This window comes from Dreissena polymorpha, chromosome 4 (genome assembly GCF_020536995.1).
Source record: "Dreissena polymorpha isolate Duluth1 chromosome 4, UMN_Dpol_1.0, whole genome shotgun sequence".
Lineage (NCBI taxonomy): Eukaryota > Metazoa > Mollusca > Bivalvia > Myida > Dreissenidae > Dreissena > Dreissena polymorpha.
In genome coordinates this window covers 40313925-40338318 of record NC_068358.1, presented here as the reverse complement: position 1 = coordinate 40338318, position 24394 = coordinate 40313925, and positions in this window count along the sequence as shown.

The following is a 24394-nucleotide window of genomic DNA, read 5'->3' as shown; positions in this document are numbered from 1 at the left end:
ACATCAAAATACAGATGTAATGATACTCGAGACTAATTATCAAGAAACATGTTATTATTATCCCAAATTATTTAAAGCAGGTGTTATTTTGCCTTTAACACCGACACATTAGGTCGAAAATACTTCTACGAATCCTTTTAGATATACACAAGAATATATAAGTTTATATCCATAAGTTATTTTGAATGAAATAAGCTGTTTATAAGCTTACCGCCCTGTTATTTGGGCTTAACTGTTTCAAGCTATATTAATGCATATATTTCTTTAAAGTCGTAACCATACTATGTTAATATGTTCAATCTGAATACAAATAACAAATACATGCCCAACGACGTATTGAAAATAAAAAAGTTTACCAAACCCGTATGCAAGCTCCCACAGTTAGTATAGGAATTGAACTATCTGTACGCATATGAATGTTTATGAATATGCAAAAATGAATATTAATACATATGAATTATCTTACGTTTTCTGCTGAAGTCTCTTGTGCTATAGTTTCATTTGCTAATGTACGTAGACACGCTTGTTACGTCTTTATAATGCCCAAGAGACATCAGCCTTAAATTATCGTTATGTTATATTAAGACTGGTGGTTGACATAATCATATGGATTGAGCCATCACTTAAAAAGAAACGCATGAACATTAGCACAGTTGATGTGGTTGTGTCGTTTGTACGTTGCAATGGAAGAGAAGATTCGACATCATCTATACATTTAAGTTCGTCAAAGTTAATTTCTTAACAAAAAATTTGAAGGCTTTCATACTAAAGAATATAGCTTATATGTAATTATAAAACGCATCGTCGAATACAAATGACTATAACATTCATATTTAAATATCATTTGCTTGCTTGAAAGAAAAAAAAACAGGAAAAATTGAAATTTTTTTTAAAGATTCTCGTGCTTGAAAGTGAAAACAAATGAATGGATTATTTAATGTATGCTTTAAACGCCGTTACAAGTTTAAGTCGATATATACATTTAATAGACAAGTGTCCGTTTCAGATATTATCATTGTCTTTGTCAACATACATCGTTCATTAGCAGATAACCGTATCTCGAAAGACATAATTTTGGTGTGACTATTTTCTTTTTTTTGAATAAAAGTTGTTTTGCAATTATTTGAACGAGAGTTTTACTTCATGATTAGTCTTTTTTTCAATTGAAAAGTTAATATAGGATCAGCGGACATTGTTTCGTATCAGTCTCCGAATACGCTTCTTTCACGGTTAACCGCTGGAACCCTTGTCTGAACCCAACATCATTCTTTATACAGTGTCAGTCGTACTGAGGAATGGGTTGCTGTACGTTCAATGCTTCCATGTATATGTTTTTTTACATGTAAATGTTCAATCCTATTTGAACAACACTTTACACAAGACTATTTACAATTCGTTTAAAACACAATTACCCACCTGAAAATAATATTGCGTGTGTCAAATGTAACTGTCTGCAAAATTGCAGATAGCGAGGAAATTCTCGCGACCGACGACCGACCTTGAAACAAATAACACGCATTCAGCGCTGTCGTTGTCTTTATAATAGTCCGCAACACATGCTTCATTGCTACGAGATGGGTTTTAAAAAATTAAAATGAAGAGTTATATGGCTACTTATTTAACTTGAATAAAATTATCTTGTATTATATACCTCTTTGAGTATTTTAAACTTGTAAACCTCACCCTCATTATAATGACACAAGTTTATAACACTCTATGTTTTATATATTACTAGTATCGCTCGTTGTTTTGCACGTTCGACCACTGGAACGTTAAACACGAAAGAGTTGATTAAAACTTAAAACTAACCCAGATGATAGCATACCATGAAACGACCGACCGTATGCGGTTAATTCGGGTAGTAATAAACATGTTTCGTAAGATTTCTATCTCAAGCGTGTCCCACCACAGGTTTAGGCTGTTTAGAAAACGGTTCGCAGATATAGAAACCAGCAGTGTTGATGCTAAACTCATCACAACATTGACCAGCAGTACAGTATTCGTTAGTGTATTTAATACAAATGAGACATTACAAATTATAGAACTTAAACTTGTAATTCCAAGCTCAAAACATTCAGTCGTGGTTAATGGTAATATATGAAAAAGCAACCTTAACTTAAAAACTTTTCATGCAAAAATGTGATTATGCAGACGCATATTTTCAGGGTTTTTTCTTGCATAACTCTGATTAAGACTTCAATAAATCAGCTTTTCAAATCTAATAAGACCGTCTTTTTGTATTATCCACATTTTTTTCTGAGTTTTCTCGAGTAAAACATGCTATTCCTATAACCCGATTTCAATCCATCATCGATTTACCCAATCTGTTTAGCATAAATATCACGTTTGACATGAGGCAGAGGCTTGTTATTTTAGCGAATAATGTTGTTAACGAAATCACCTAAGCTTAATAGCATTCCCTACAAAATACAAACAGCTTTCCTACGGTTTAATTCAGGAAAACGCACCCATTGATTACATTCCTGTTGATCGATTACATAGCTGTGTGTGCATAATAATTTGCTACGGGCATATTTTCTGTTAAAGAGACTTGTTTCACAAAGTTTCGTATTTGAAAAAATGTCATTAAATATGTTTACTTACAAAGTGCTCGTGTTTTAATAATATTTAGAACATTGTTTCGAAATGTATTTAATGTTTTTGTAGCATAAAGCAAATAACATCCTCCTTCAACTCCGAATGTGTTTTTACATGGACTATAACTAAAACTCAAACATCACGTCCCTTATCATTTTACTTTGAGGCATGTGAATTATCACGTATATTTTGTATACCATACCTCAATTGCGAGGTGTAATATGTTGACACATATATGATGTAAATACCGTGAACTGTTTTTCTCCAAACATGATTTGTTAGTGTCAATACGAGGTATTCGAAATATGTTTTTGTTATTGAACCAACTTTTTAATATGAACAATTAACAGAGTGTGCCCCTTTGTAAATCGAGTGGACCACGTCTTTTATTAAACTGATATATTGTCATTAGTGCAACAACATAAACTAGTTTGGGAAGCGTTTTCCGTCTTAATGACAATTGTGACCGAATGTATTGTACGGTAAGTTACTACGTACTTATCTCCTATGTCGTTTGTTGAACATCCTTATTCACATGGTTTATCCGTTTTTATTCAAACAAAAATGTATTTACAAATTTCTTGACCAATACAGCTGTTTACTGATATTTAATTGATTCATCAATGTGGACAACTGATGAGTACAACAAAATGCAGTTGTAGCCTTGCTTTTTAATACTCTACATATTTATCTTGATACGTTATTTCATAAGAGGAATATACGTATGCTTTTGAGTGACATGTAATGGAATAGCATGGGAAAATATTGTATGTACGTGTATTTAAAGAAATATAATGTTATCATATTAAGTTGAACTGAAATAAACGACACATTTGTGAGTCGAATTTAAACGAAAAAAAGTTTAATATAAATATGAATTTAAAACAATTCTTTGGTATAAAATAATTATCATATGTAGTGTCAGTCACGTGTGAAGTCACGAGCACAGTTAGACAAATGATATGTAAAACCAAACATTGAAAATGATCAATCGTTCAGCAAATAATTGTTTGGCTTCTGTTTCGATTATAACCCAACCAATCCCCAAATGAATTGCATTAACCTTTCCAATGCGGAAACCCCAGCTTTAATAATTTTTATTTTTTTTTTATTTTGTGTTGAGGTGTATTTATATTCCTATTTGTATTGGTCTTTAATCATTTTCTTTGAATACAAGACTAACGGATTGCAACAATAATTTATGTCCGTATATTTATTTTGAAATTTTATTACTTTAATATTATAACGTTTGAAGCCTCTATACGTTCCCAAGCATGCATACGTTGTTAAGTGTATAACCGAACAGTATTCAATACTGTGTTATGAAGTTCAGCATAATAATTCTTGTATAAAGTTTGATTCTCGAAGCACAATTTCTCTAATTATATTGCTCCAAACGCATCGGGCTTCAATTAGAAATACTCCTTAGATCTTGTTTTAAAGATCAGCTGAAATAGCACAGATTGTCACAATAAATACTTATTTAGATGTACATATAGTGAAATAAAATAAATTTATATACATTTCATGTAGAGCCATTTTCCATGAAAAATATAGAAAAGCAATATTTCACTCTTCCACATTAGTTGCCTGATTTGTATGTGTTGGCTGCAGAAAAATGAAAATGAACTTTGACAATACATACCAGGGTACTGATTGATTGGTTTTGGATGAGTTCAACATGTTTGCATCCAGTTCGTGTATAGGTCAAACGAAGAATATCGATAACCTGCATTTGAGTCTCTAAGCCCTTTACAATAGTTTAAAACAAATTGTAATGTTGCGCGTGAAATTACAATCATCCCTTCTCGTCTTAAAGTTACCTTTAGGTTTAAATATATTAAACATGCTTTTGTCGCTGAGCATAACAATACAAGTAAAACTATCATTAAAATTATTTCTGCAAGTACCTTAACGAAAATGATCGGAAAATGGACTTAAAACACCAAAATCACATTTGTCTTTACCATACGTGTTGACGCATTTGTCCGTGCAAGCATTAGCCCCTTCAAAACATTCGTGCAATAGCATGTGTGCTAAATGTATGCCATCCACAAAAAGTATTATGAAACCACTTAAGGTTTAAGTTCTCACATAATATGTTTGAAATGTGAATGCTATAGTCTCTAGACCATAAACACATTTATACAATGGTAATATAGTTTATTGAAATAAATAACATTTCACAAGACATCTTACATACTCAAAACGCTTGACAATATGGGATTATATTGCAAACTGCACAGCGATAGGAACCAGTATCGTCATAAAGGTGATTTACTATATTTCATTCGTCGACATCTTTTATTAACACTGATATGTTCTAAACATAACATGAGAGCTCGTCAACTTTACCCCTCGGATATATAAATTAAACTTACCTATATAGTATCTTAAAAGGTAAAAAGAGGAACAAAGTCAAATAATTAAATGTTAACATTTTAATCTAAACATTTGGGGGTCAAACATTAGAAGAAGTAAATTCATGCATTACTCCAACACGTTCGAAGTAAAACGCTTAAAATTAAATATATTTAGACATGAATATTGTTGAAGGAAAAATCAGGACATAAAATAAATAAACGTAATGCAGATTTGTGTTGCATTAATTCCAAACAGATAGACCATTCTGTTTCTCATAGATTGTATGCAGAACAACACAAAATCATTAACATCTTTTTTAATAATTAAGTTTTGATTTACGTATTACTTGAGCAGGTCTGCTTATCCGAGCCACAATTCAACAAGTTTGCCAATCTATGCAAAATCTATTTAAATCAATCGTTTTGGTCTTGATTGCAAATATGAAATGCATTGTATTAAATAAGCTTTATTGTATTACACAAATCTTTCTAAACGTAGAATAAACGTTATCCTGTTTGATATGAATCTCAATCAATATACTTCAGTAAATGTATATCGATTGTTTTGCAGTACATCTTAATATTTCAATAATGATTGAATAAAAATAAGCACAATTTGCATGTTAAACATTTTTAGTTATAGATGTTAAATTATATATATGACTAGAGCTGTAACGATTCACCCATCATTCGATTCGATTTCGATACCAAATGGTCCAATTTGATTATTTTCGATACGATTCAAATTAAACTATTTCAGCTTATTTTGAAAACTTTTTCATGTTTGGTTCGCCAGGGCATGAATTATTATGTTTGGTATTTGTTATAAACTTATTATAATGTACATTTAAATTTTTTAATTTTTTAGATAAAATTTAAATTTTAAAAACGCAACATTGTTTTATAAGCAACAAATCTATTGAACAAAACTTCCTGTTGAGTTATTCTTAAATAACATAAAATGCACAATGTATCACATCTGACATATAAACCGAGATTTTTCTCTTTAAATATTGCCTTAATTGTGTAGTCGTTCCAGATTTAGGGTAACTTACGTCAACAAAACACGTTTTGACAGTTGCCTTTGCATCAGAACCTTCGCGAAACCCGAAATGTTCCCATATTGTTTTCTTTTAATTTTGACGGTGCCTCTTAGCGCGGTTGAAGAAGCCATTTTACCGGCTGATGTAATGCTCAGCATGTTTTTCATTCATTCATTGGATGCCATATTGGTTAATGACCAATCGCATGACGTATTACAAATGACAAACAAGTTTAGACGACGGACTTGGAAAGTAAGGTTTAAAATGCGATCAATCAGGTTGGAGTGAATCGAGAATTGAATCGAAATTAACCGTATTGGTATCAAAATCGAATCGGCGGCGTTGAACCGGTTTTTCGATGCAACGAACCGAATCGTTACAGCTCTATATATGACTCTATCAATTATTTTCTGACAATTCAATAGTGCGTTTGTATCAATGTTCTACACTACACTTTTAGTATTTCAACAAAACCAACTTATAAGAATTATATTTTATCTAGCATCTAGCAAGCGATTGTCATAAATATTGTTTGCTATGTAAGACCAAACATGATACATTAAATTCAACGTTCCAATAACTGCTCTAGGTTCAATACTTAGATGTGAGAGAAAAACGGTGTTTTGCCAGGTTCATTTATACTTTTCACAGTTAGTAGACATGTGTAATACGGAGAGATTTCAATAAAGAGAAATGTCCTGTTCAGGGATAAAGACAATTGAGATTGATGTATATTGATTCTAATAATACAACAAAAGTCGAATACATCTCGAGTATATGCTCTTCGCGTCTAAGTTTATAGATGCCTCTGTGAGAGTATCGAAAGAAAAGAGGTTGCAACTATATACTTTTATATAAATTGCCTGATATTATCCAAGCCAGTTCTTTTCGCCCGACGAACATAAAACCGTATAATTGTTTTCAACTCGTTTTTACAGCAAATCCCGATGTATACGCGCAATTAACACTTCCTTCTGTAATAATTCACGTTTGTTAACATTCGTTCATATTGTATGGCTGTTACCAACGTCTCCACAGAGAAATCGTCAACGTCTGATGTACAAATATTCTCTATATGTCGTAAGGTACGTTTAGATAATTAAACAGTATGCACTTGCCAGTTATTTAACATCAATATTTGCTTGGCACGACCCTGTTAACGTTTTGACCAAATATGGATCTAGATAATAATTATTTCAAACGGTCTGAGATATAACATAATGCGCTTGATATCCGCAACAGACATCTTTAGCTCTTGGTGCTTTTTTCATGACGATATTGAGTTGATACTGGTTTGGGATTCATTTCATCGAGTATGGTTTGTATCTTACCGTTTGGAAGTTAAATAAAAAAATTAACTTGAAATGTTTTTTTGTATTGCTGCTAAATTTGAATCGCTAACCAAGTGCAGTTGGAGCTCCTTTAAACCTTTTAATTTGCTTTAACCGTTTCAAGGCGCTGGGTCTGAGCAAATTTATTTATTGCACAATATTCTTTTTGAACTTATGTTGTTGGTATGAGCCTTTAGGTAACATTTACGTGAAAAATTGCCAGGGTTGATTATGAGGTTTGGAGTTCCATAAATCGGTTTTGACCTTAATTGCTTTGAATTGACCGTTCCTTTTTATTCATGTCTGTGTGTGTGTTGTGTACTTGGGTGTATCGTCTCTTAATATTCACTCTATTTTGTATATGTTTCGTGTCTGACTGTTTTGCAGTTTATTCCTTACCTTACACAAAGGACCGCTTGTATAAAAATATTTTTTCCTTGCTGGTTAAGCTAACGTTTAACTCTGTTTACATCTGAATATTACCAAATACACATTCATTTCTATTTTTATCATGTCTCGAAAACAAAAAGTCAATATGCTGCTTGAAATTTAAGCACTATGTTGATTTTTTAAAATTTCGTTGTGTAATTGAAAGCAATTTCAAACTATTATGACAATGTGTGTAACACCACTAACGAGCAATTGATTGTCTATCCGTTTGATAAAGCAAATGTTAACTTTTAGTATAACAATAGCTATATAATTCATATAAAGTTTCATACAGCGAGATCAATAACGTATTTTCGTCAAAAGGTCAGATAAAGTGTACTTAAACTAAAGTAAAAATATGCGTTTGTTCAACGTGACATTAAGTTCGGTTTCGCAATGTTTGATTTTCATATTAGTCATCATTTCATAGTATTATAATGTAATGAAAGAGTTCAGAATAGTAAGTTCCATTTTAGACAAAAAAGTATCGTCCATAGTCCTAATCTGTAGCATTCTAACTGCCTTCAACACGTTTATGCTCTTTTAATGTTAACCGATCGTTAAATATCCGTAGCGCACGCTGCAATTTCAAAAATAAAACACAACACATTTATGTCTTTCTGCTAGTGGAAATTGTTGGTGGTCGATTTTCCTTTCGTAATTTTATTACAGAAACAAATTAAGTTATTAAACCTGTAATAAAGCTGCCATTTCATGTAATAACTAATATTGATATTGGTCTAAAGGAATTAATGTGTCTCCAGTTGTCTGTCTTGATCGTCTCCATTTAAAAGTGCAAGTTCTGTCATCGAGGATGTATTGCTTTTATATGCGTTCAAATATTTGTGAATAACTATACGCAGTTAGTGTTCATGTCATTATTTGTCTTTGTTCATATATAAACAGAGAAACGATCGTGAAGTTAAAAGTATAAACTATCGACTATAACCCTGTAATACAATTTACATAACGCAGCAGCCTGACGTCATTTTATAGAGTTTTCTGATACAGTGGATAGTGATGCAATCCGTTATATAATTGAGAAAGATCTGGGATATTTTACCTACATTAGTCATGATTTCCTTGTCAAGCATTGAGCATCAATCTGGACAAACGAAGTACAACTCTGACGTAACTAGAGTATGTGTTGTGAATATTATCTAGACAACGATCACATCGGTGGTCAGCGGCATTGTAGAAAATAACTCAGTCGCACGATTAAAGCGCATAACTTACATATCATCATGCGCATAATAACTAGCATTTTTCGTGACAACGCGCAATTCAACGACATTCTGTAGTGCAAACCATAACCAAAGTTTTCATCTTATTTTAAGAACTGCATTTCGAACAAATACCCGTAACGCCAACTAGTTTCGTTACAGCAATGTGTGATAAGAACTTAATGTAAATTAAATGCATATGTTTGTTAAGCCTTGCATTGAATGCTGCGATGCGTTTGCGCCGACTGCTCATATATTTCAGCTAAACGAACATATATCCTTATAAAGATATTTTATGTTCTTCAGAATAAGATCGTATTTCTACTTATGTGTTATATGTATACTCATACAAAATTATCGCTGTAAACATATATTGAGAAAATAATCAAATGAAATGTCTGCGAGAGACTTACCGCACAATTTATTTTATTTTGTATGAATCACTGGCATACGGTATGTTAAATCGCTGTCTCAGAAAAATAAAACGGAGCATTATGAACACAAAATCATTCGTTTTTTATCTGAATGGGCAGTATATTAAAATATGTTATTGAATATCTAATTACCAACATGTTGAGTTCCCATTTCTTCTGGAAGTCGTTATATTTCAGTGAAATAGGCAGTTTTAGCATCGTTATGCAATTCTGTCTAGATTGTTAGCATATAATAATATATAAATGCTGTGTAGCATAGTCAATTCTATATTGTATTCCAATTCAATAGAGTAAATTCGTATTCTGACGCTCGCAGTACCTTTCTGTACAGTAGTGGGTTGAGAATATATATGATAAATTAAATAAATATTATTTTTTGCATTAAGGCAAACGTTGTGAGTGAATTCCTGGGAAATTCAAGTTAGACAATATATATTTTTAAATTATTTATTGATAAATAAACGATTTCTCTGTTGCTTGACTCAAAGGAAGTTTAGCGAAAAAAAAGCCAGACATTATCGATTGTTAATGTAAAGGAAATGAACAAAGAGGTTGTTTGCAGTTATTATATATTTATATATTTGATGAATAAAACTCAAGGAAATGATCAGGAGAAAAATTCTAATTAACACCCGCTATTTTTTTATTTCAGGCAAATGATACATTTACTGTACAATGCAAAACATACAACACGACATAAAATCTAAACAAAGTTAAAGCTCTGATCACAGCCTTTGAGTTGGAGCTTGAATCCATTTGAATTTAGCGTCGAACCTATCATTTACCCAAATATTATTTGACCGATTGTTTAAGATGATTAAGTGTTAGTATATCAGTAATGAAAATGTTTTTTATCGAAAGCGTTAGTTTGCTTGTTTAACCGTCATACGTACATTCTATTTGGAATATATATGAAAATAATTTTGAAAATCGTCATATAACCAAACTGTGAACAAGCCCCTATAAGTGCTTAACGGTTTAATATGCGTCCCAGCAATAGAATAAAAGCATACTTATGCACGATACAATTAAATAAATATAAACTAAAGTCAATTCGTCAAGATTTTAGAAAGTATTTAGTCCAAACCCCAGGTCATCGTTATCAACTCAGAAAGAAACCGCAATTAATGTTGTCAGAGTCCATTTTAAATAGTTCAAATGTTTATGCAAGTAATATTGATTGTATGCCAAAATCGGCATTGTCAACCTGAATATGCAATGTGCGGAAAAACAATCCATCATCAAAGCAGGGTCTTTGACAAACTCTATATCTAACAGTTACAAAGTTTGTATTATTGAACAACTGAAGTTAGAAAAGGTGTCTTGAATGAAATGTTATGTCAATGTTTTATTCGAAATCTTATGTTATAAACACTTTCAGTTCTTGCTGTCTGTCAGTAGGACATTATATCTTATTATTTCTTTGCTTGATAATTTTTGCACGTAGAGTCACGACAAAAAGATTTAACTATGCCCATGGTAGCTGGCGTTTTAAAATCAATTCCGTATATTTTAGAAATAAGTATTAGTTTACCGATTTGTAGTTTCTAGATCTCGGTTACAAAAATAAAAACAACACATTTTAAAATTCTTTTTCGAGCAATGTCCTAATCATCCATGTATTACTTTAGTTAGATAATTGTTAGTATTACTTTTCGTTAGTATGTCCGAGGATGACTGAAATTTTAAAAAAGTCATATTGCTTCCATTAAAGGCACATACACGATGCCGCTAAGAACAAAAGATGTCAGAGGACAGCGCGCTCGACTATTCGAGTGCTTGATAGTATAACGTAAGCCATCATGGCGAGGGAGGTATAATGTGGGTGTGTGGTCATTTAATAGATGATATTTCACAATAAAAAGAAAAAAAAAGAAAAAAAATTGGGGGGAGGGATTCTGGGGTGGGGGATGATTTGGGTGGAGTCCATTGTGGTATGTCAGGTAAGTGTTGTTTTGTCAAAGTATGAATCAAATGTGATCATAAATGAAGAAGTTATGACAAGTTAAGCAAAATTTATTAAATTGACCTCGAGAGTTAAGGTCCTTCAAAGGTCAAATTCAACTTGTCAGGTACAGTAACATCATGATCGTAAGAAAGTATTTGAAGTTTGAAATCAATATCATTGATTCTTTAGAAGTAAAGTGGATCTAAACACACAATTTAACAAAATATTCAAAGTTACAAAGACAAAAAGGGCCATAATTCCTTTAAAAAGCCAACCAGAGTTATGCAACTTGCCCTGTACAGTCCCCTTATGATAGTTACCGAGTTTTCCAAGTATATCAAGCAAAAGTTATGATACTTTAGGAGTAAAATGGACCAAAACACAAAACTTATCCAAATGTTCAATAGTATAAAAGGGGCCATAATTCTGTCAAAATGCTTGATACAGTTGTCTGCTCTTGTTTATAGATTGGGGTCATGTTTGTAAAGAAGTATGCAAAATATGAAAGCGATATGTCAAAGTACATAGGAAATATTTGGGGTGGTACGCAAACTTTAACATAGAGATATCAACACTATTCATATTCTAAGTGGAAAAAGGGCCATAATTCTTACAAAATGCTTGATACAGTTGTCTGTAGGTTAGGGTCTGTTTGTAAAGATGTATGCCAAATATGAAAGCAATATGTCAAGGGACATAGGAAATATTTGGGGTGGTACGCAAACTTCAACATTTGCACGCTCACGCTAACGCTAACGCCGACGCCGGGGTGAGTAGGATAACTCCACTATATGTATTTCATATATAATAGGCAAGCTAAAAATGAAAAACAAAAATTTAACAAAAGCATCATGGCTAAATGGTTTTAAACATTATTTTCAAAATAAACGAAATTTTGATTAACGGCAGTAATGAAAGAAATATTTGTCAACGACTTTTGACCTATCAGTCATTATATTAAGTTTAGTTGTTTTGAAACGGCATCGGAGGTAATTGTTTTCTGGTTTAGCAATAAAACGGTGTTGCTTCAAATAAAAATCCTACTTTGTCCGAAATTTAAATACTTTGAAATCAAAGATAATATGCATATGGCTACAGTGTGCAGGCATCTGTGTGTTGTAGATGGATTTAAGCATGTTCATTTTTCGAAGCATAGAGGCGATCATAATATTTCTATGGATACTCGTGTGTTACATGAGAAATAATATTACCATGTAAAATGAACACACACTTTCGGATGACATTTTACTTGTTTTTGAAAAAAAAAGAATTTTATTTACGTCGGTCAACATGCATATTATATTTAACTTGACTCACGTAACATCGAACACATTGTATTTTTGTTAATAGACAAAAGATTAATTAGTTACACGTTTGCAGGTTATGTTTGTTTGTAAAACTATTCAGAACCTTTTTTTTTTAAATATTTATCAACAAAAATATAACTAGCTGCGAACTAAAACTGTTATTTCTCCTACAGAAGGTATTTAGAAAGTATTCTATCTGGAAAAAATCGCTACGTTCTTTTATGGTCAAGCGTTTGTTATTTGTCTATGCCTACTTGCTTTTAACATATTCGAAATGCTCTAGAGAAATCAATCGCGGATCATCTTTATGTCATTCTGAGTGGCCGTTAGCATACATTTACATTTTATCACCCAACAGTATTACTAGAAAAAAACATCATTTCAAACAGTAGTGCTAAGATTATTACTTTTAACATAAATATGTTACGAAGGAATAAAGTTAAGTGTAATAAGAGATTTGTCTAAAAATATTATAAAAACAACATGCTTTAAAATTTAGAATACGATATATTGCCTTAAAAGCTCTCAATAAACAACTGACCGCTATGGTGTGTGCGCTGTATTTAGAGAGAGAAACACGCAAGTCAACGATGTACGGCTGTCAAAATATCATACATTGAGATCACTATGCAAGAGAAAGTGTCATGTTGATTGGTATAAGCAATTGACATTGATGTATACTGATTATAACGATAAATAAGAAGACGAATACATTTCGAGTGTTCCCATTCGTATTGCCTAGGCCATTTACTACCTGAACTAATTAAGTTCTGAGATATACAGTTTTAAAAGAATTTATTATAAAAACTCTAACAAATATATTCAATAGTATTGGTATATTTTATTCAAATGCCTGATACAATTATTTTGTTATCATGTGCAAAAATCAAGGCTGTTAGGCGAAGTACAACGTGCATTATTTCACTTGTTATTTTTCTACATAACAATAGAAAAAACTGTCATATATGGTACCACTTTAAATGATATTGGTCTAAGGAGAAACAAGTGTCTGAATATGGTGGCCTAGACAAAACCGTATCAACTTTAAATCACAAGTAAGCATTGACATCCTTTGAAACGCCTTCAAAGGTTCCCTTATGGCGAAAATTGAAACAAAGGTTTATGCACTTATTTGTAGTTGAACATCGATAGAGAATAAGTTGCAAGAGACAAAGGTTCTCTAATCACGACAAAAAATACCCAAAACAAAACAGCGTTTTATGGGACAAGCTTTATTAAACTTATTAAATAAAAATTATCATAATCGTAAACACATCTTTTAGTCTTATATATTATCATATTCTCTGCAGTATATTATGCGATATTAAACTTTCATTTCAAACAACACTACTATAGCAATGTTTATGTTAATCCGATTATAAAAATTGTTCTAATAACTTCAGCCAATATCTATCATTTTGAGATTTGTATTCTAATATTATGTGTGGGTAACGGTTGCAAGACAATTATGCAACCTTTTAATATTCCCAGTCGTAATTTACTTTACAAATAATTGTTGCTTTCCATTTCACTTGAAGTTGATGAGTAATTTTCACTGAGTACCGCTGCAATAAAATAATAACTACATTTGTCGTAAGCAATATACATATATCATGAAAACGTGTACACTGACTGGCTATAACATTTTTAAAACAGCATAAATATTACAAGTTTTCTGCAAATTAAATTACACTATCTAACAAAAGATTGTACGCTTATATGTAATATCTGCGTGTGCATGTCTTCATTGACGAAACGTTGCCTCTGACCTTAGACAAAAAAACAACAAAGTGATTTTGGTGACTATGAATTGAACATTTCAATTAATATCAGGCTTTAAACTAGCACTAGCAAGGGCTGAGGGGTAATGTTTATCCGTGGTGTTGACAATACTCTGATTCCGATATTTACCAACACAACAAACACTTATTGTGCGGTATTAAATCTCAGACTGTGGTAAAATTTAGTGTTTATCTCCGTGCCCAAGCTACATAATTGTGGTTGTATATATATCAATAGTGTTTATGTTAGTCTCCATATTACGGCTGGTTTAGTTTCTTGTTTTTAATTAGCTATGATTGTCAACGCGTGTTTCACACCAATTAATGGTTAAATTAGCATGATATTGCCACCTTACAAAACGGTTCATAATTTGCTAATGGTTCATGCATTTGTTTTCAAGTGCAATATCCCACAAGATTTGATAATAATTCTTTGTATGTCTCGTTTTCGAAAAGACATTATTTTATTCATTTGTAAGTGTTATATATCAAAGACAAACACATTATTATGTATATCAGATTAATATTAAAAGCTTCTTAATTTAATTTACTGGTATCCTTCAAGATGTTTTTACACGAAAAGCCAATATGTTAATACATTCGTTTATTGTATGTAAAAGAAATAATCTGGCATTCATAATATTGCGTATTACATGTGTCCTAATTATGTTTAAATTAGAGATTCATGCGAATCATACTGGAATGTTAAATAAGACTGATTAAATGACCGTTCTGCAAAAACGAAGGCATGGAACAATTTTACTGAAGCTTTGTTTTGCTTTGATTAAAGCGTTTTTATGTTTGTGTCACTAAACTTTCCTATTTGTCAACAGTTCGAAATCGCAATCATTCCTGCAGAGACTTTTTGATGGGAATGCCAAGTAAGCTTTTTAATAAAAGACTAAACTGTTTTTACAAACTTAAGACTTAACAAACACCATTAGTAAAAGCATTGAGAGTCCTGTGAAGAGTAATATTCATTTGTTAGGTATGTAAATAAATGGTGAATTTTAGCAAGTGTGTAAAATATGTCCCTATTCCTTATTGTTAACACATATCATAATTATATTTATATTACACCTTTAGCCTTACATATAATATAAAACGTGATATAGAGGTAGTGGACATTGACATATCTGTACGGGAAAGTAAGACACCCTCGCTCTGCCACTAGTCCAGAGTAGCACCATAGACAAGTGCGAGTACCAATACAGTATCCCTGCCAGGGTTACTGTCCTGCAGGCTTGTAGGTTATGATTTGTTGAATTAAGACTAAGGGAGTCAACCTCTACATGTTTACTTCATATCTGAGTCCCTAAGGCGATCTGACCTTGTCTACAAAGTCATTCTGGCAACTCCTGTGACCCACATGGTACCAATATATATCGGCTTCGCCTTTCCCCTGGACTTAACAGCTTACGTTAAAAGAAGACATCTGCTACATGGGCAACAGCTTTCCCTCCATACCATCCTGCCCAGGCTTGGGCCCTGGCGAGGTCACTTCATAATCTCTGTACGATTTTTTAGACATCTACAGCCCGCCTCAACGCCTCAAGCTGGGCAGACCCCACAGTCCCGCCACAGTCCAACTTCCTTACTGGGTGGTTAAAGGCTCGGGGTACTACAATACCTGTCAAGCGATTTATGCAGCAGGCAATACAACACAAACACATGCCCTCTGACTGAGCACATAGAATGTAAGAACATTGTCTCTTTGATTATAAGATGACTTCAATATCATCAATATTGCCTGTTTAAAATATGAGCGATGGCGAGACCATCAACAAAGAGGGCAGGCAGATGGAGCGTCGGATGAACACTACTCTAAGCAGAACCGAGTTACAGATGATAACATTGCTGCAATAAAAACTCTCACTATCGTGATGGAACTGGACGAAATACCTACTGTGTCAAAATGAGGAAGGCAATCGAGAGCTATCTTCTTAAAACGCTTCAGGACATAAATGAACACTGCCAAAAGCCATCAAATGCGGCAACAGCGTGCTTCTTGAACATCTGCATAACATCCTCTGCCAGGGCTGGGAAGAATGATCGGTAACCCGGGACACAAGGGATGTCAACATCATCACCCCATACAAGTATAAGGGCGCCATACGCGATTGCAACAACTACAAAGGAATATCTCTCCTGAGTGTTGTGGGTAAAGTATGTGCCCGTGTCTACACAGACTACACAAACCTGTTGAAAGTGTGTCCAGAGTAACAGGGCTGATTCCGCTAAGATAGATCAACGATATATATGATCCTCTCTATCAGGCAACTACCTGAAACGATCAATACAAGCCTCTCTTCCTGGCCTTCATAGACTTGACAAAAGCGTTTCGGCAGTGTCCAAAAGCAAGGACACTTCAACGTCCTTGCAAAGAGTGGCTGCCCCTAAGACTCCTGAGAGTGATCGAGTCATTTCAAGGCGACATGAAAAGCATTGTATTGTCTGAAGGCTCGTCGATGCTTTCGAAATCCGAAGCTGCGTCAAACAGGGCTTCTTCCTCAGCCCAGCTCTTTTAGGCATCTTCTTTGCTGTCCTTTAGCAGCATGACTTTGCAAATTCCTCCGAGTTACAGAACAACTGGCCAGACGGCAGTCTGTTCAACATAGTTCGACTCAAGGCAAGGAGCAAAATACGGGAGGTGATTATCAGTGACATCATGTTTGCAGATGACGATGCTCTTTCAATCATACCGAAACAGAAGTGTAGATACTTTTAAACCAATTTGCAAAGACACGCGATGATTTTAGCCTGACAATTAGCCTGAAGGAAACGTATGCTGAACAAGCCCACATCACCATCAAACACTAGAGGTGTGAGCCAGTTTACTTATATTGGACCTGCATCACTGACGACATCTCACTGAAAATAGAGATAAATCAAGTGATTTGCAAAATGATGTGGAACAACAACAGGCTTACTACACAAACCAAGATAGATGTGTACAAGGCTTGCGTGTAAAGCACACTTTTTATATGTCAGTAAATGCCGGACCTTGTACGCATTCCAACAGAACAGGGTTGGAGCTTTCCATATGCGGTGCCTCAAACGCGTGCTTGGTATCTAAAGGAGCGACCGTGTGACATATCATAATTATCCGTCAGCGTCGTCTGATAAAGCTGGGTCATGTGAGTCGTGTGGACGACGTCCGATTGTTAAAATACGTCCTGTATGTAGAGCTTGTCTCATGCAAACGATCAAACGGTCGGCAATATGTCCGCTACCATGGCTTCTGCAAGTACGACCTTTAAGCCATTAATATACACCCAAACACCAGGTAGGCGCTACCTCAGGAAAGATGTAAGTGGAGAAGTGTTGTGCATGTTGGAATGGAAGTAGGAGATGAAAGAATACGCCAGCTTGCCAATGACAGGTGCATAGGTAGAATGGCAAGATAGCTTTCTTTGTCTGTGTAAACAGTACATTTTAATATTAATATTAAGATGAGTCCGCCAAATTAAGATCCGCCAGCATGTTTTAATTAAATCTATTATAACTTGATTATTAAAAGATAGTTTTTAAGGATATAACTCTTTTCGAAAAGGTCTGTGTGCAACGAAATACATAATACGTGACATTGACTTTGATCAAAGGGACAAGGGTTTTGTGTGTGTCTCACTGCCTAATTACGTTGAACAATTACGTTGACCCTGACCCTAAATAAGCCTGGGTCTAACGCGAGATAAAGGTGAACGTTTGTGAAAAGTTATTACATAATCATTTTAAGTAATGTAAAGGTATGGCTTTTAAATAAATATTTTATAAAATGTGTGATTTCAAATATCAATTTGTGACCTTAACCTTCTCTCAAGGGTTATGACATTTGACAGGGAACACCCTATATGAAAAAGGGTTGAAAAAGGGACATAACTCCGTTATTGACAAATTATTTGCATCGCACTTTGGCATGCATCGTGTTCTTGTCTATGTATTATCGGTACATCTAATGTTTGGTAACATTATACTCGCAATTGTGTGTCAAGAAGACTAACTGATATTGTTAGACCGATGTTGTTGATGGAAAATTATTGCGAAATTAATCATATATGCTGAATATGAATAAGAGTTCACCACGTTGTATAAATATCGTGATACATTTGAACGCTTACACAGCTGTCATTCTGATTTTGACCTCCCCTATCGAGATATACGTTCTTTTTGAGCCTTATTCTATTATTGTTCCACATGAAGAAATTTAAAATAAACTTCATATGGTTACATTAAACATAAACAATGAGCAGATCCGATACGTACAGATAATTGAACAATTAATAATGTTTCAAACACACATTGAATGATTTCAGAAACAAAGTCTGTCCGTTATCGATATATTCGTGAACATCAGACCATAGTACAGAAATCATGATACTAGAGATAAATGATCAGGAAAATGTAACTATCGTCCCAAGATATTTAAAGCAGGTGTTAAATATTACCTTTAAGTCAGCTCTGCATCTCATTAAAACAAAAATGGTTGATATGTTCTGTGACAAAGGTATGTCCACAGCGCTGAGTCACTGTCACTTTCCGAAACTTTAAGAAGATCACATATACTTCTACACATCCTACTAAGAAATACACACGAATATATAAGTTTATATTCATAAGTTATTTTGAATTAAATAAGCCATTTAGACGGTAACCTTCATGTTATTTGTGCTAACCAACTTAAAAAGTTGTATAAATGTATATATGTCTTTAAAATCCTTTATATTAAGCACACCATGCTAATATGTTTAATATGAATACAACAAAAATGGCCAACGAAGTTAACCAAACCCGTATGCAAGTTCCCCAAAACACAGTCAGCATAAGAATTGAACTATCTGTCCGCATATGAATGGTTATGAATAATGAAAAAATAAATATTAATACATATGAATTATCTTTCTTTTTCTGCTGTAGTCTCTTGTGCTATAGTTTCATGTTTTATCGCACGTAGACACGCTTGTTACGTCTATATAATGCCCAAGAGACATCGGCTAAAATCATCGTTATGTTATATTTAGGATGGTGGTTGACATAATCATATGGATAGAGCCATCATTTAAGAAGAAACGCATGAAAATTAGCATAGTTGATGTGGTCGTGTCGTTTTTACGTTGAAACTGAAGAGAAGATTCGACATCATATATACATTTAAGTTCGATACTTTTACAGTGAATTTCTTAACAAAAAACTTGACTGGCTTTCGCTATTTAATTATAAACCGCTTCTTCGAAAATGAATGACTATAAAAGTCATATTTAAACATCATTTGCTGGCTTGAAAGAAAAAAAAGACTCAGGAACAATCGAAATTTATGAAAGCGTCTCGTGCTTTAGAGTGGAATCAAATGAATGAATTATTTAATGTTTGCTTCAAACGCCGTTTCAAGATTAAGTCGATATATACATTTCATAGAAAAGTATAATTTTAGTGTGACTATTCTCTTTCTTTTGAATGAAAGTTTTTTTTACAATAATCTTAAAGAGATTTGTACTTCATGTTTACCATGTAGTCTTTTTTTCAATAGTATCGGTTCCGCGGACATTGTTTCGTATTGGTCCGCGAATACGGTTCTTTCACGGTTTACCGTTAGAACCCTTGTCCGTCTCCGACATCATTCTTCATACAGTGCCAGTCGTAATTTGGAATGGGTTGTTGTAGGTTAAATGCTTTAATGTATATGTTCTTTACATTTAAATGTTCAATCATATTTGAACAACACTTCACATACGAATATTCACACTTCGTTTTAAACACAATTATCAACCTGTAAATAGTAGCACTTGTGTCTCTTGTAGAAATGTATCAAATTTAACCTGCAAATTGCAGATAGCTAGGTAATTCTGTCAACCGACGACCGACGTTGAAAAAAAAGAACTCGCATTTAGCGCTGCCAATGTTCTTATAGCAGTCCGCGACACGTGTCTACCGTCAACGACCAATGAAACGGCCGACCGTTTGCGATTAACTTGAGTAGTAATTAACATGTTTCGTAAGATCTTAAGCGTATCCCACCACAGTTTGAGACTGTTAAGAAAACGGTCGTCAGATCTAGCAACGAGCAGTGTTGATTCTAAACTCTTCACACAATTGACCTGAAATACAGTATTCGTTAGTGTATTTAATTCAAATAAGACATCCCAAGATAAAGAACTTAGACATGTAATTCCAAGCTCAAAATATAATACAGTCGTGGAAGATGTTAATATATGAAAAAAGGAAATCTTAACTTACAAACTGTTCATGTTTTAAAGCAGACGCATATTTGCTCAGAAAAAAACACCGGTACATAATTTCAGAATAAAATGCATTTCATGATTAGCTTTTCAAATCTTATAATGTTTGTATCATCCACACATTTGCTGAGTTTGCTCCAGTGAAATATGCTTATCCTATAACCCAATTTCAATCCATCATCAATTAACCGAATCTGTTTTGCATAAATATCACGTTTGTCATGAGACAGCGGCTTGTAATTGTAGCGATTTATGCTGTTAACGAAATCGCGTCAACTTAATATCATGCAGATTTGAATAACATTTATTCCCTTAAGAATACAAGAAACTGCCTCTATGGTTTTACCCACACCATCCCTAAATGAATTGCATTGATCTTTCCTATGCGGTAAATCCAGCTTTTATATGTTTTCATTTTTTATCTTTTGTGTTGAGATGTATTGAAATTCCTATTTGTATAGGTCTTTTGTCATTTGCCTTGAATAAAAGACTAACGGATTGCAATGCTAATAACTTATGTCTGTTTATATCCGGGTGTTTTTTTTTAATTTCATTACTTAAATATTCTTACGTTTTACGCCTTTAAGTTCTCAAACATGCATACGTTGGTAAGTGTTTGACCGAATAATCTTCAATACTATGTTGAGAAACTCATCATAATAATTATTGAACAAAGTTTGATTCACGAAGCAAAATTGCTCTAAGCATCTTGCGTCAAACAAATCAGACTTTAATTAGAAATACTCCATAGGCCATCATTGTTATATCTTTTGTTTTGCGGGAGCACCGACCCTATATTTCGACGAATACAAATAAAAATAAAAGTCACTTTCAGATTAATGTTTTTTACATTACAGACCTGGTATTTTATTCAAAGCTTGAAAAGAAATAGCTCAGATTGCCGAAAGTGTTGTAAATTTTGTTTATATCACGGGTTGTTTCGTTGTTCCTAGTCGACTTGTTAAGCGTTAGCGATTTTTATTGGCTATTGTAGCCAATTCTAAACGCTATAAGCCAATCGGTAAGTATTTAACAAATGATTTTCATATTGTATTTTTGCAAATGGCGGACGAGAACAACAATGTGGAGCCTGGCTTATATTTTAAGATAAAATAAATTAAAGATGGAGAAGAAATCAACTTAATTCGAAAACAAAATCTTTATAACACAGTTGCGGACAGCGTTAACATATTATGTAAGACTAATATTAAGATAATTCTCGTGTTTGCAGACAATGAAGAGGTTGAACCGATCATAACATTCGATGTTATTAGAAGTTTTGGGTAGGTTTAAATATAATGCGTATTTATTGTTATTTATTAAAATGTTGATCCTCTATTATTTGTATTTATAACAATCCAAATCCCGAAAATGTCCAAGAATTACTACTTAACGTTTCTTTATAATGAACATTATGACTGAACCACAAGTACTTGTATCAATAATACCATTCCCCACCCAGCTTTTAAGACAGGACATATACATATAAGTGAAGGTTAACCGGTTATTATCAATTCACAATTCATGTGTATTGACCTTTAAAGAAATACTCATTTAACGTATGGTTTCTGTCCTGAATGTTTATGAATTTCTTCATTTGAAAAAAAAAAATTGTTTTATTTTTTGATCAACTGGTCCAAATTTGCTTTTTTATTTTTATTCCCACCCCCCCCCGACTCGGTTTAAAAAAGCTCTCGTAAAATAAATAATAACAAAATGTTGGCCTTTCATCTTGTGTAAGAGATCAGCTGAAGTAGTACAGATTGTCAAAATAAATACTAATTAAGACGTATATATAATTACATAAAATAAATGCATATATAGCACATGTAGAACAATTGTCCATGAACATGAGAGAAAAGTAATATTACACTCTTCAACAATAGTTAACTGATTTGTATTTTTGGGCTGCAGAAAAGTGACAAAGAACTTTGACAATACATACCAGGATACAGATTGATTTGTTTAGGATAAGCGCAACAAATGAACATCAAGATCATGTATAGGTCAAACGAAGAATATCGATAACCAGCATTGGAGCATCTATTTTCAAAGCCCTTTTATTAATATAATAGTAAAACAGATTTTAATGTTATGTCGTAAAATAATCATTCTTTCTCGTCTTAAAGTTACCTTTAGGATTTAATATAATGAACATGATTTTGGAGCTGAGCACGAAATAAATGTAAAACTATCATTAAAATTATGTTTGCATATATCTTTACGAAAATGATCCGTAAATTGACTAAAACACCAAATTCGCATTTGTGTATACCATACGTGTTGACGTATATGTTCATGCAACCATTAGCCCCTTCGATACATTTGTACAATAGCATGTGTGCTAAATGTATGCCATCCAAAAACAGTATTAAGAAACCTCTTTTGGATAAAGTTATCACAGAATATGTGGTATATGTGAATGTTATAGCCTCACGACTATAAACACATGGCATATTGTTAAGTAAAATAAATAACATTCCACAATACATCTTACCTATGCAAGACGCTTGACAATATGGGATAATATTGCATACCAGTATCTTCATAAAGGTGATTTACAATATATCATTCGTTTTTTATTAACTCTAATATATTATAAACATAATATGAGATATCGTCAACTTGTTTTACACCTCGGATTAAACTCAGCTATATAGTACTTTAAGAGGTCAAAATAAGAACAAAGTCAAATAATTAAATATTAACATTTAAATCTAAAAATGTGGGGGCAGATATTAGAAGAAGGAAATTCCTCATTACTTCATTACTCTCGGAATAAAACGCTTTTAAAGATCCGCTTTAAATTACATAGATTTAGACTTGAATAAGCACATTTTTCAACAAAACCAATCCCATTCACAAATTATCTTCGGTAGCAACATGTTTATAATAGAACAAGCCGTACCACTATGACACAATATATAAATTTACAGACCTGGAAAGCATTTAAATCATATTGGATATTAGAACAATCATAGTTATTTGATACGCATGTTGATGTTAAAAGAGCAATCGGGAGACAAAATATGTAAATGAAATGCAGATTCGTGTTGCATTTATTCCAAACAGAAAAAACATGTTTGTTCTCTCAGATTTAATTCACAACAAAACAACTTAGTTTAACATAATTTTTAATAAATATGTTTTCATTTAATTATGAGCATGATCTAATGAGAACATAACGTCTTACTTAAGTAGGTCTGCTAATCCGAGCCACATTATAGCAAGTTCGACACTTACAGTACAGTCCATTTGTATAATGACACTCCTGCACACATTGAAGTAAATCGTCGAAGCGTTTGCCAATCTATGCAAAAGCCATATAAATAAATCGTTTTGGGCTTTATTGCAAACATGAATTGTATTGTATTAAATAAGCTTTAGTGTATTTCAAAAATCTTTCTAAACGTAAAATAAACGTTATCGTTTTTTATACGAACCTCAATCAAGATACTTTAGTAAATTAATATCTATTGTTTTGCAGTTTATCCTTATAATTGAAGAATGATTTAATAAGAATGTTATCATTGGTATATTAAACATTTAATAGATTTAATATTATTATATATAATTCTAATTACTCTCTGACAATACAACAGTGAGTTTTGTATCAATATACTACAATACAATTTCAGTGACTATCTCAACAAAAGCTTTATAAGAATTATATTTTAATTGTATCTAGCATTCTGACATTAATA